The sequence below is a fragment of the Triticum aestivum genome, chromosome 7A (genome assembly GCF_018294505.1).
Source record: "Triticum aestivum cultivar Chinese Spring chromosome 7A, IWGSC CS RefSeq v2.1, whole genome shotgun sequence".
NCBI classification, from domain to species: Eukaryota; Viridiplantae; Streptophyta; class Magnoliopsida; order Poales; family Poaceae; genus Triticum; species Triticum aestivum.
The window spans coordinates 120,138,768-120,151,717 of NC_057812.1; the positions used below are offsets into that span (position 1 = coordinate 120,138,768).

The 12,950-nt window shown below is 45.7% G+C and overlaps 1 long non-coding RNA gene across 9 annotated transcripts; it reads right to left on the reverse strand.

Moving 5' to 3' along the window:
• Window positions 1-324: 324 nt before the first annotated feature.
• Window positions 325-4,457, reverse strand: LOC123149659 (uncharacterized). Of its 9 annotated transcripts, XR_006474800.1 has the most exons (8): window positions 3,675-3,774; window positions 3,495-3,577; window positions 2,012-2,301; window positions 1,803-1,934; window positions 1,649-1,704; window positions 1,475-1,558; window positions 847-878; window positions 325-634 (listed from the first exon to the last, which is right to left on the reverse strand). It is a non-coding gene; the product is annotated as an uncharacterized lncRNA (long non-coding RNA). The 9 variants fall into 9 exon arrangements; XR_006474804.1 differs by adding an exon at window positions 3,850-4,457 and having other exon boundaries at window positions 325-878; window positions 1,649-1,934; window positions 3,495-3,572; window positions 3,675-3,717; XR_006474801.1 differs by adding an exon at window positions 3,850-4,456 and having other exon boundaries at window positions 325-878; window positions 1,649-1,934; window positions 3,675-3,717.
• Window positions 4,458-12,950: the final 8,493 nt, after the last annotated feature.

Genomic DNA, 12,950 nt, shown 5'->3' on the forward strand with positions numbered 1-12,950 from the left:
GTTGATTGTCTGCCCAGGCCACGTTAGATCCGACGTTGCAATCTGATGTGGCAAAATTGCTACCAATTGAAAATGTCGTTACTTAGAATCAGCCCGGTCCAGTTCGGTGTCTATATGCGCCAAGCCCATTAATTATTTTTTCTACCAATTTGTGTCAGCTACATGGGCCGAGACCAATAATTCAGCCATTATAGTTTCTAGGACACGACCTTCTATAGTTCATTTCTTTTTTGGGCCTCAAACATTTTATAGTCCATTTCAATTTTGGGCCTCCTTAACAAAGTTGTTCCAATGACAGTGAAACAAAGGGAATTCAAATAAGCATTTATCTTAAACAGCCACGGGTGACAATTTTATTTCTTTCAACACAAAAGGATTCCGTAAACAGTCACGGGTACAACAGTAGGTACATTCAACAAAGGGCAATCCGAGCACAAGAAGTACATAGGACTGTAGCTACCATTTCTACCAGCAGCAGCAGCAGCCGCCTGAAAGACAAGGAGGTACTACCAAGGAGCTAAACTAACAGCAACCATCCATCATCAATCGGTGACACTAGCAATGAGCGACAGCGGCGACATTTCGAAGACCCCCTCCCCTTGCTGTTGCTTGGCATGCCACATCACAAGTCCCCCTACACACAAAAAATCAGACGTTCAAAACCGATCAACATGTTGAGCAGTTAGGGAATCATGGAGCAAATGTTAGTGTGGTCCAAGGCGATAGATTACAGGATAAATATTAACAGAAGAAGAATCGTTGAACAAATCATGAGCTAGCTATCACAGTATAACTAGCTCCAATGAGCTAGAAATCTATGCTTCTTCCGACTTGAACATCATGTACCTCACGGCAAACACATGCATGAAGGCTAGCCTCTGCAAGTTATAAAAAAATGGTTAGAAACAAAATAAAAGAAAATCTAACAGTATGTTAGACCAAGCAAAATGTGACATTTTTATCATTTAAGCATAGAAGGACAAGGTCAACAACATTTTGATGTTTAAAAAATGAACCAGAATTTCAATGTTTGAACGGCAAAAAAATAGATACAACAGATCATATGCAGTTTAAATCAGACCCTAAGGACACACACGTTGACACAAATATTTGGCAACAAATGTAGAAATTGAACTTCATAAACATGCAATGTGGAATTTGTATCTCAAAGAAGTATACATACTTATCAGGTTTAATTAGCACACAGAAGCCAAATGCTAGTAGCTCATGATTAGTACACAAGACAGGATTCAACAAAGTAAACAAGAATGTGGCTACAGTACAATACTAAGCTCATCACACAGAATAAAATGAGTTTAAAAGTAAGCTCAGCATAAGCATATGAGTTTTTTTTGGCACCACCAGATCAAACATAGCAATGCCAATGTGAAAAGTTTCAGCATTATTGCCATATGTTTCCTCGGAATCATACTACACAGAGAAGGGTTCAGCCTTAAGTCTGAACTAGCCTTACATGGTGGAGTGCAGATTTCCTTCTATACCAGTGGACGTTGATGGCGTTCCCTTCTTTTTCAGAGGAGGACCCCACATGCAGTGGCTACATAAACAAGAAGCGTCAGCTTAAGTTGCAACCCGGAATAGAAACACTTGCAAAAATCGGGCACTTAGAGTTTGGCAGGAGTACTACCTTGTGGATGTCGCCCATGAAGTTTGAGAGGAACAAGAGCGCTTTCGTCAGGTTATCTGCAGCATTCCATGCAGAAAAAACATGGCATCTTCAGTACTAATTCAGTCAACCAGAAGAGATGTGCTGAAATTCGTATGATGTAACTTAACATTACCTTGGCTGAAAGATTTAGAAGATGGTGATGGCGATGATGATGATGATCCCTAGGTGAGGAGCTGGGAGGTGTATTTGTTGATGGCGCCAGCGACGCAGCGGCCCTTGACGCCATCCTCGTCCTAGTAGGACCCTGAGACAACACAGAGACCATTATGCTACAGTTAGTTTCAGTCCAACAAAACAGAGTGTTGGTTAATTGCTACGTACTGTCGTAGTAGTAGCTGCAGACGTTTTCGGGGACGTCGATGAAGTGGAGAGGCGCTGACTAGTAGTACCTGAACCTGACCTTGTCGGCCCAGGAGCAGAGGCTGCTCAGGTTGCCGGCGGCGCCCGACGGCAGCAGCTCGTTCACTGCTTTCGCCGCCGCATCGCTCAGCCGACCTTCCAAGGGAGCAGCATGGTGCGTCGTGGTCCCTTCATCTGGAGTCGCAAGTCGGAGTTGTGGGCTGCTGCTTTGCTTCCCCATATAGCACACCAGGTTCTCCTAAGATAGTGAACTGAAAACACAAAACATGATTAGGGAGTTGGTACATAAGAAAAGGAATTCATACATGAATGGCATATACAACTAAAAAAATCAGGTGTCACATATTATTAGAATTGCATATTAGATGGCTGCAAGGTAAGTGTTTCTTCATATAAAATAACTAGAATTAGCACCCAACAGGATCCATTCCATGCGTAGGATCCTTTGTATGTGGTTGCCTTTTTTGTTGCTTTATCACATATTCTGGCAGTAAAAAAAAAGGACTTCATTATCTAAATCTAATATCAACTAGCCCGAACTTGAACAATAGATTGGGCATAGCATACTAATCAAGGAAAGACTTGGCATGCACTGACCAAGTCATGCAGCATCTTTCAGCATACATAAATTTCTTTGTGTCCAAAGAAGCCCTAAATCATTTCACATCTTAATTAATTCTTTTTTGTTGGGAAAAATAAATACTTTGCAGGGCCACTTCTTAACTCTCGTTTCATCAGATGCACTGATAGTGTCTAAACTTGATCACCATTTTCAGACCTGTCCTTGAACTAAAGTGTATATTTAGTTGGTCTGGAAAAAAAGACCACGCCCAGATTTTGTAGATACAAAGTACCTCGCCACTATGTTGTGAAGTAATAGGTTGGCATGGTGTGAGATGTATCCTATGGCGGCACACGGCACATGAACCATCAGTTCACTATTTCAGTTCTCAGTGAGGACATGCCTGTAATGCGCTAGACAAAAGATAGGCCGTCGACAAATTCAGCCTGCAATGGCAATCAACACACACTTCTACGGCCTATTTGGTGAGATAAAAACTCATTTGCGAACTCTCAGTGTGAGCAGCACACAAAATTGTAGGTGAACTACACATTCACGTGTATAAAGAAGAGAAGCCACTGGATTTTAATCATGAACAGTTAAACAAAATTGTAGGTGAACAGCACACAAAACATTTTATGAAGTTTCTCCAATGACTGAAAATTGTATTTTATGTATAGGAAAAAAACCAAGGCATTGCAATCATTCTCAATAAGTACACAACAATGTATCCCTACAAAAACATCCTAACATGGATCATGGCTGCTGCCTACCATGGTAAATGCTAGACTCTCTCTAATGGTCTAAATCACGCAATGAAGGTTACAATTAGCCTATCGGATGCACGTTACAGGAGTTTGAAGTTCGAAGGTTGTGATTTACCATGAAATCAGAAGGAAAGCTCGATAGATTAGCACGCCAATTTGTCCTGCAGATGGCACCATGGGTTTTCCGCCGGGTCTGTCCTGCAACCAACACAACCCATCCATCAGAGAAATGCATCAGGGAATGGAATGGAGGGAAAGGGGAGGGAAGAAGAGGAAATCAAGAGAGGGGGCAGACCTTGGATGCTTCTTGTACGTTCTTGTGCTGGAGGAAGAAGGAGCTTCACGCGCACAAGATCCATGGCGTCCCGGATAGAGCAAGCTCCGCTCCATGACGCCTACCAACACAAACGACACGAGGCGAGGGTCGGAGTGGGAAATAAGAAGGAGAGGAGATGAGTTGGGATCCTTACCATACCACCGTTGTCCGAGTCCTAGTCCTGCACCCCCGGTCGGTCGCCATGGCCGTGCCCCGACATCTAGGGTTTCCGGCGCAAGGAGGGAGAAGATCTGGCCATGGGCAACGTTGCTCGAGAGGATCTACGGAGAGGGGGAGGAGGGGAGAGGGCGCCAGCGGTGGAGTGAAGGCCGGGGTTGGGGAAGACAACGGAGGCCGGCGGCGGCTGGCTCTGCCTTTGGCATTGGGGATCTAGAGTGGAATTGGGTGGTCACTCGTGGCCAGTAGAGAGATGGAGGAGGCCGGTGAAGCAGCGGCAGTTGGGATCGACTGCTAGGGTAGGGAACGATGAAGCGGCGTGTATAGAAGCACGCGCACACCGGCGAGCCATCCGGCCATGGCTGCTAGGCGGTGGTGCATCTATCAACGGTGAGGTTGGGTGGCTCTCTCGATCTGCTGCGGGGATGAATGGAACTGGAAGGGTGGTGGATGGGAGGAGGGGCGGCGGAGGAGGGATCTGGATCAGGGAGAGGGAGGAAGAGGGAGGCGGTAGCGCTTGACCTAGGGTTTTTCGGGAAAGAAGGGGATCGAGGAAGGAGGGTGTGCCGCGCGCGTGTGTTTAGGAGAGGTTAGCAAGAGATGTTGGGTTCGTGGGAGGTGGACGACTCAGATCGACTGCGGTGGGATGATCCGTGGACTGCGTCCTGATTGGTTAGAAACATGAGCTATCAAAAATAACTCTATTTCTTAGTGCTAAAAACAAGGGGGTTGTGAAGTTGCTATCAAAAATATTTTGCAAAATGGTATCACTAAAATTTTCACTTAAGTTAGACCATATTTTATGGATGATCACCAATTTGATTGCATTTCTCATCATTCTAGCTACGAACGGTCATGCTCGCCATTTTGACCGCATTTAAATGTGCATAATAATTTATAAAAATAAAAAAAGTGAAATCATTCGCATTCTGTCAATATATGTGACCGAGTTTCCAGAAAAATTAACAAACTTGGACTACGGCATTTATTTTTAAAAAGTGCTCACCTCTCGTGTGTGAAGATTCACGACTTTCAAGTCAAATAATCAATCTTATGGCCGCATTCATGGAATAGTTTGTTCAAATGATCTCATATTGTGCATGAGGGTGCATCTTGAATGAAAAACAATGTTGCATAAGGAAGTTTTCATTTTTCTTTCGACGAAAAATTCATTTTCCATTTTTCAAGTGCCCAAAATGAGTTATTTTGTGAAGAACCTATCATATATTTGTTGCAAATTTGGACCAAATCATTTTTACTAAAATATTAGGCTATATTTAATGCACAATTGACCAAATGGTTGGGTGTCAAAAGCCTTTATCCACCTCTGGTGAAAAAGTCAAATTTCTGCCCATTCAGTAGGAAGCGGGTCAAATTTGAACTGCAGCTGCCTCATAGTTCGCTCTTTATTTTTTTTCCAAAAAATCATTTCTAGGTACATAAGTATCTATTTAATCAGAGAAATATCCAAAGTTTTCCAAGATTCAATCACTAGCTAGGAATGGTCAAGCCCGCCGTTTTGACCGCATTTTGAAACGTGCAAAAAAATCAAAAATGGAAAACCTTCGCATTGTGTCATTATATGTGATCAAATTTCTAGGAAAAATAATAAACTTATAATACATCAATTATTTTAAAAAAGTGTTCTCAGAAATGAGCTATCATGCGTGAAGATTTCATGGTTTTCAAGCCAAATAATCAATCTTATGGCCACATTCATGACATAGTTTGTTCAAATGATCTCATATTGGGCACAAGGGTGCATATTGGAATTCCAAACAATGTTGCCTAAGGGAGTTTTCATTTTCTTTTCACGGAAAATACATTTTCCATTTTTTCAGTGCCCGAAATGAGTTCTTTTTGTGAAGGACCTACCATATATTTGTTGCAAAATTGGACCAAATCAATTTTCCCGAATATTAAGCCATATTTAATGCACAATTGACCAAATGGTTGGGTGTCAAAAGCCTTGATCCACCTCTGGTGAAAAAGACAAATTTCCGCCGATTTAGTAGGAAGCAGGTCAAATTTGAATTGCAACTGACTCATAGTTTGCTCTTTATTTTTTCCAAAAATCATTTCTAGGTACATAAGTATCTATTTAATCAGAGAAATATCAAAAAAATTCCAAGATTCGACCACTACCTAGGAACGGTCAAGTCCGCTGTTTTGACCGCATTTTGAAACGGGCATAAAAAATAAAAAAATAAAAAAATTGGAAAACCTTCGCATTGTGTCATCATATGTGATTAAGTTTCCAGGAAAAATAATAAACATGTAATACAAAAATTATTTTAAAAAAATGTTCCCAAAAATGATCTATCATGCATGAAGATTCATGGCTTTCAAGCCAAATAATCAATCTTGTGGCCACATTCATGGCATATTTTATTCAAATGATCTTATACTGTGCACAAGGGTGCATCTGGGAATTCCAAACAATGTTGCCTAAGGTGAGTTTTCATTTTATTTGCACGGAAAATTCATTTTCCATTTTTCGAGTGCCTAAAATGAGTTTTTTTGTGAAGACCTACAATATATTTGTTACAAAATTGGACCAAATGAATTTTATAAAATACTAGGCCATATTTAATGCACAATTGACCAAATGGTTGGGTGTCAAAAGTCTTAATCCACCTCTGGTGAAAAAGACAAATTTCCACCGATTCAGGAGGAAGCGGGTCGAATTTGAACTGCAGCTGCCTCATAGTTTGCTCTTTATTTTTTTTTCCAAAAATCATTTCTAGGTACATAAGTATCTATTTAATCAGAGAAACATCAAAAGTTTTCCAAGATTCAACCACTAGCTAGGAACGGTCAAGACCGCTGTTTTGACCACATTTTGAAACGGGCACAAAAAATTCAAAAAAATTGAAAAAATTGGAAACCTTTTCATTGTGTCATCATATGTGACCAAGTTCCAGGAAAAATAATAAACTTGTAATATGACAATTAATTTTAAAAAGTGTTCTCGGAAATGAGCTGTCATGCGTGAAGATTAATGACTTACAAGCCAAATGATCAATCTTATAGTCACATTCATGGCATAGTTTGTTCAAATGATCTAATATTGTGCACAAGGGTGAATCTTGGAATTCCAAACAATTTTTCCTAAGGGAGTTTTCATTTTATTTTCATGAAAATATATTTTCCATTTTTCGAGTGCCCAAAATGAGTTTTTTTGTGAAGGACCTACCATATATTTGTTGCAAAATTGGATCAAATCAATTTTATAAAATATTAGGCCATATTTAATGCACAATAGACAAAATGGTCGGGTGTCAAAAGTTTTTATCCACCTATCGTGAAAAAGACAAATTTCTGCCGATTCAGTTGGAAATGAGTCAAATTTGAACTGCAACTGCCTTATAGGTTGCTCTTTATTTTTTCCAAAAATCATTTCTAGTTACATAAGTATCTATTTAATCAGAAATACATGGTTTGGTGGCGATATGTTGAGGTTTGGACGGTAGCCGAGGGCCCCAACTCCAAAGCGCGTAAAGTCGCATGACTGCCGCGTGGTCACCGCGTGACTGTGGTGTTGCCATGCGTTTTGGGTGGCCTAGGCATGTCTAGTGGGTTGGACACTCGCTAGGTAGGTGGTAGGAAGAAAATGACACCAGAAGTTTCTCACGAGGAGACCGAACTATGCTCAAATATGAATTAGCAGCCAAGTGTTTGATTAGCGGTACGAGAAATGCACATGGCCAATTGGTGTGTGTTTTGGCTGAGGACAATCATATACTAAGAAGATTGTCTTCACAAATTTTCAGCTCAAAAGGAGGAGTCTAGGTGGTACTTGCTTTGCAAAGTACCACACTGGACACAAGTATGAATGTTGAAGCTGGGCTCAAAACAATGAATGGATTGAGCTGGAAATTGGTGGAGGATGATTACTTGGGCATAGGAAAGCATTGTAGAAAATTGATACCATTTGTACATGCCAAAGTGGCTCTTCCTTCACAATGCTCTTCTCTAGACAGAAACTTGGGAAAATTAGCGAGAGAAATTGGATAAATGAAATGAGCTCAAATTTGGTGTAGGTAAGTTACATAGGTATGGTCATGCCCTGGTAAATGTTCAGATCATTTGGGTAAGCCTAGCTAGTACTTACTTCACAAAGCTTCTCTTGAGATAGAAACTTTGGAAATTTCCTGAGAAAGATTTACCAGGAAAATGGAGCTGAATATTATCATGTGGCAATTATTTGGGTATGGAAGAGTGCCCAAAAAGTTTGAGGGTAATAGGAGGGGTCTAGATAACACTTGCTTTACAATGTGCCAATCTGGCCATAAAATATAAATTGAACCTGGGCTCACATAGATGGTTTGACTGAGCTGCAATTTAGAGGAGGGTGATAATTTGGGCATATTAAGGAACTGTATAAATTTCATGTCATTTGGATATATAAAAATGGTTCTTCCTTCATAATGCTTCTAGGTGGACAAAAACTTTGAAAATTTGCCGAGGAAGATTTACAGCACAAATGGAGCTGAATTTTGTCATGAGGCAATGTTTTGGATAGGAAAGAGTGCCCAAAAATTTTGAGGGCAATCACGAATATATAAATAGGATATCCTTCACAAAGTGATGTTCTAAACAGAATAGGAAAATGAATATTGTTGAATTATTTTTGAACTAGGCAAGGAAGGATTTTTACATATTTGACGAAGATATGACCCAAAGAATTTATGATTTTTTGGAATTTTGGGAATGACAGAAATATAGGTTGCTTCACAACCTAAGGCAAAAATTGACACATGGACATGACACATAGGCAAAAACTGATGAGGTGGTGCCTAGTCATAGAAATCCACCACAATTTACAAGGTTATGACCATCTATATTGGTCGTGATCAGCTAGAAATAAGGCAACGGGTCAGGGCTATTTGCTTTATGACCATTTCATGTAAGGAAATTGCGACATTTTTAACCAAAATGGTCGACATAGTTTAGGGTTTGGAGCCCCACGAACAACTTTTTACCAATTGGTCTCAAATGGTCGTAAATTTATGACCAATTCTTCCAGGGTCACTGACAGAAGGTCACAAGTTGACATATTTCTTGTAGTGAGCAGGCAGCCATGAAAGCACCTACACTCCTAGTGGCTGTTGTGCAATCGGTGCCATATGGCTCCCCAAGTGAACGTGAGGAGAGAGAGCAACCCTCCATGACCAGAGGCATTGCTGCAATGGTCGGCAGGAGCTAAGAGTCGGGAGGACGCAGTGCTGCGAGTGTGGACGTGCCCGGAGCTCAACTTCTGCATGGTGTCGACGGCCAGTGCATGTGGGATTGGCGACATTATGCGGAGGCTGCTGCGAGCAGTGTGGCGATACGAGTCGTTGAACTGGACTACGAGCATCGTGGCCGGCGATGCTGCGAGGCTGGTTGGGAGCAAGGCGCAGATTGTTGCGCGGAATCTTGGTTGATGACTAAAGCCACGGTTGAGCGGTGGCTGATGTCGCCGACGTTCGCCGGCGTCATAGACCCGACCGGTGTTACAATCGCAATGCTTGCCGGTGCCGTAGTCGCAACCCGTGCTGCAACCGTAGAGCTTGTTGGCACCGTAGCCCCGACCGGTGTTACAACCGCACTGCTTGCCGGTGTCGTAGCCGCGACCGGTGTTGCAACCGTAGACCTCGCCAGTGCCGTAGCCACGACCGGTGTTACAAGCGCAGTGATCGCCAGTGTCGTAGCCTTGACCGGTGCTGCAACTATAGAGCTCGCCGGCGCCGTAGCCTCGACCGGTTCTCCAACCATAGATCTCACCGGCGCCATAGCCACGACCAGTGTTACAACCGCAACTCGCTCGTGTCGTAGTCACGACCGGTGCAGCAACGTAGAGCTCGCCGGCGCAGTAGCCAAGACCGGTGTTACAACCGCAGTGCTTGTCGGTGTCGTAGTCGTGACAGCAGTGCTGCAACCGTAGAGCTCGCTAGCGCCGTAGCTGCGATCGATGTTGCAACCGCAATGCTAGCCGATGGCATAGGCGCAACCGGTGCTGCAACCATAGAGCTTGCCAGTGCTGTCGTCATGACTAGTGTTGCATCCGCAGAGCTCGCCGGCGTCGTAGCCATGACGGGTGCTGCAACCCTAGATCTTGTCAGCGTTGTAGTCATGACTGGTGCTGCAACCGTGGAGTTTGCCGGCGCCGTCGTCACAACCGATGCTGCAACCACATATCTCGCCGGTGTTGTAGCCACAACGGGTGCTACAACCGCAGAGCTTATCGGTGTTGTAGCTATTGGTGGTGCTCCAACGGGATGGTCGCAACAGCCACTGTTGCTACAAATTGATGGGGGCGCCCTGGCGATGCTTCGACAACCATGAAAAGGGATGCCACAACATCGTGGACGCCACAATGATGTTGTGAGGTGTGCTTCAACGGCCATGACGATGCTTCGATGAGCATGACAACGGGGTGTGCCGCAAGGACATCAACAGTCGCGGTCATGCTGCAAGGCATCCTTCAATGGTTGTGACAATGCTTCGATGACCATGACAACATGGATGGCCGCGCAATGTGTCGACGCATTCTTGCTTTGAAGGATGCATCAATGAGGCATGCCACACAACGCTTCGCAATGGTTCGATGTCCACGGCGACAATGCGTTTTGTAACGCAACCAAGGTTTTCACTTTCAATTTCAGAAAAAATTCAGTACCAACTGAAATCATCGAAATTCGGTGAATTTTAGTGATTTCACTTTGCATTTCAGTCAAAAGGCCGAAATATTCGGTTGAATTCAATTAAATATTTGATTTTTTTTAACTTATTTTTGAAAAATATTTGAATTCATGTATAGTACTGAAATTGCTGAAATATTTTGGACGAAAGTAAATATTTTAGTGAGTGCTGAAATGAATGAAATTCAATGAATTTCATCAAAATCTCAATGAAAGTGAAAACCATGAACGCAGCCAACCATGCTGCAAGTACTATGGTGAGGTAGCATCGTTGCTGGAAACCGGTAGCTGAAGATGCTATGACAGCGAGACTTTGCGAGGCCAGCAACGGGTACATCGATTGGGTGCCGCCGTGGTGCGAAGAAACTATCGTTGTTGTGAGTGATTATGAGGTGGTCTGCTCAGCGGTGCATCGTTGATGGCCTACATATGCATGCTGCATGCGGACATACGGCAGGGCCAACCGAATAATGCTTAGCTGCAAACTTGGATGTGTGCAGAAAGGATGAGCCAAGAGGATTCAATCTGATGATCACTAGCGAATGCATCAGGTGGCTAGTGATGTACTCTCTGCTGATGAGGGGTGACAGGGCGGGCGACAGAGCGGGCGATTGGGGTACCACCGCGCTGACCGCCGTCGGGTCATCCCAACGGCGGGGAAATCGCTTCTGGGCCCTTGCTGGTATGGAGTCTGACGACTCCGAAGACGAGGATGGTCGGGACGTCGCTGGATCTGGTAAGGAGGCGGCCTCCCCAATGCCGTCGGACTTTGTCTGGTACTCGTTGAAGGTTGGGTATTCGGAGGAGGAGCTTGCGACATGCATCGATGGGATCGTGCCGGTGACAGATGCGGCCTGGACTGGTCTTGGGGCGGACGAGAAGGAGGAGGTGCTCCGGCGAGTCGTCCATCGGCGGACTGCTCCGACGGCTGTGAAACCCTGGAAGGGGCCGCTAACAAAGGTAAGGCTACCGTCATTAACGCTTGGTGATTTCTTTGCTGATTGGAAAATGGTCAATCGCCGTAAGAAGAAGGGCCGGGCGGCGGTGAGGCAGCCGTCGGCGATGCCGGTGGAGGTTGATCCACCGATCTCGATCAGAGAGGAACGTGATCGGCGTTTGAATTTTATTCTGGGCCATACTAGGCCTGTGGCTGAGCGGGCCGGCTCCATTTGTGGTGTGTCTGGGTATGTGGCCCAGCACGAGTGCAGCGTGGAGCGGCGATGCAGACTAGACGTCCCTGGGTACGAGGCCCAGGAAACGTCAATTGAGTGTACGGCTTACGTAGCTGCATGTACGCCGCCGGATCGTCGTCTTTGTTTTTCGTCTCCTGCTCCGCCTACGTCTAGGGTTCGATGTCGCCACGCCGTGCCTGGGTTCCCGAGGTGTGGCCCTGGCCATGCTGCTCGCGTGCCTCCTCTCTAGGCTATGGCAGAGCGTGAAGGGCGTCCTCCTGGTCCGAAGCCCTCGGCGGCGGCCGGGACCGCACCGGGCGGATGTGGTGGTGGAGCGCCGCCGGTTCTGAACCCTCCGATGGTCTCTGGGACCGGGCCAGCCGCGGTGGGGCATGGTGGTGGCAACCTGGGGCAGCGACCTTCGGCGACCACTAAGGCTGGGCCGACAGTAACGGGTTGTGGTGGTGGCGCCACGGGACGTAGGCCGCCTGCTCATGGGGCGACTACTGCTGCCGCGCTTGCTGTGGCCGGACGGGGGCAGGGCCCTAGGCCGAATAAGCCAGGGATGGCGAATCAGCAGCCTCGTATACACACGCCGGCTGCCACATTGCCGGCGGCTGTGAGGCGCGGCGCTGCTCCGCCAAGGCCGCCGACGGCTACGCCTGTGGGGCGTGGTGCCACTATGCAGAGGCCGCCGACCCAGGACTCTTCTGCTGGATTTCAGCCACGTGTCGCGCTGCCGCCTCACTACGTCGCGAGGCCAGCGCAAAAACGCTCGGGCCCAACGCAGACGAGGCAGAACTCGGTTGCTGGAGAGAATTATGATCCACCCCAGGTACAGTGGGGGGACGACGGTTATGATGCATATGGGGACAGTCAACACCGTGGCTCGTCATCCACGGGGAGATGGTCGTGGCTATGCCTGACAGAGTGATGGTTCTGCTGAGAGACCTTTTCTCGGCCCTCCGGGTGGTTTTGTCGAGGGAGCTTCTGGCCCAGACTACCGACAGAGAGGTTGGTACCGTGGTCATCGTGGGGGTCGTGGTGGTGGTCGTGGTCGGTTTCGTAACAGACAGTCTCTGTCGCCGGTCGTTGTTGACCATACGGCCTCTGTCGTGGCAGCCGATCCCGTTCAGACGACTGACCTGCCTAGCCAGGCGATGAATGTCGTGACGGCACTGGCCAACGCGGAGGTTTCTGGGACTGGGGTTACAGCTGAG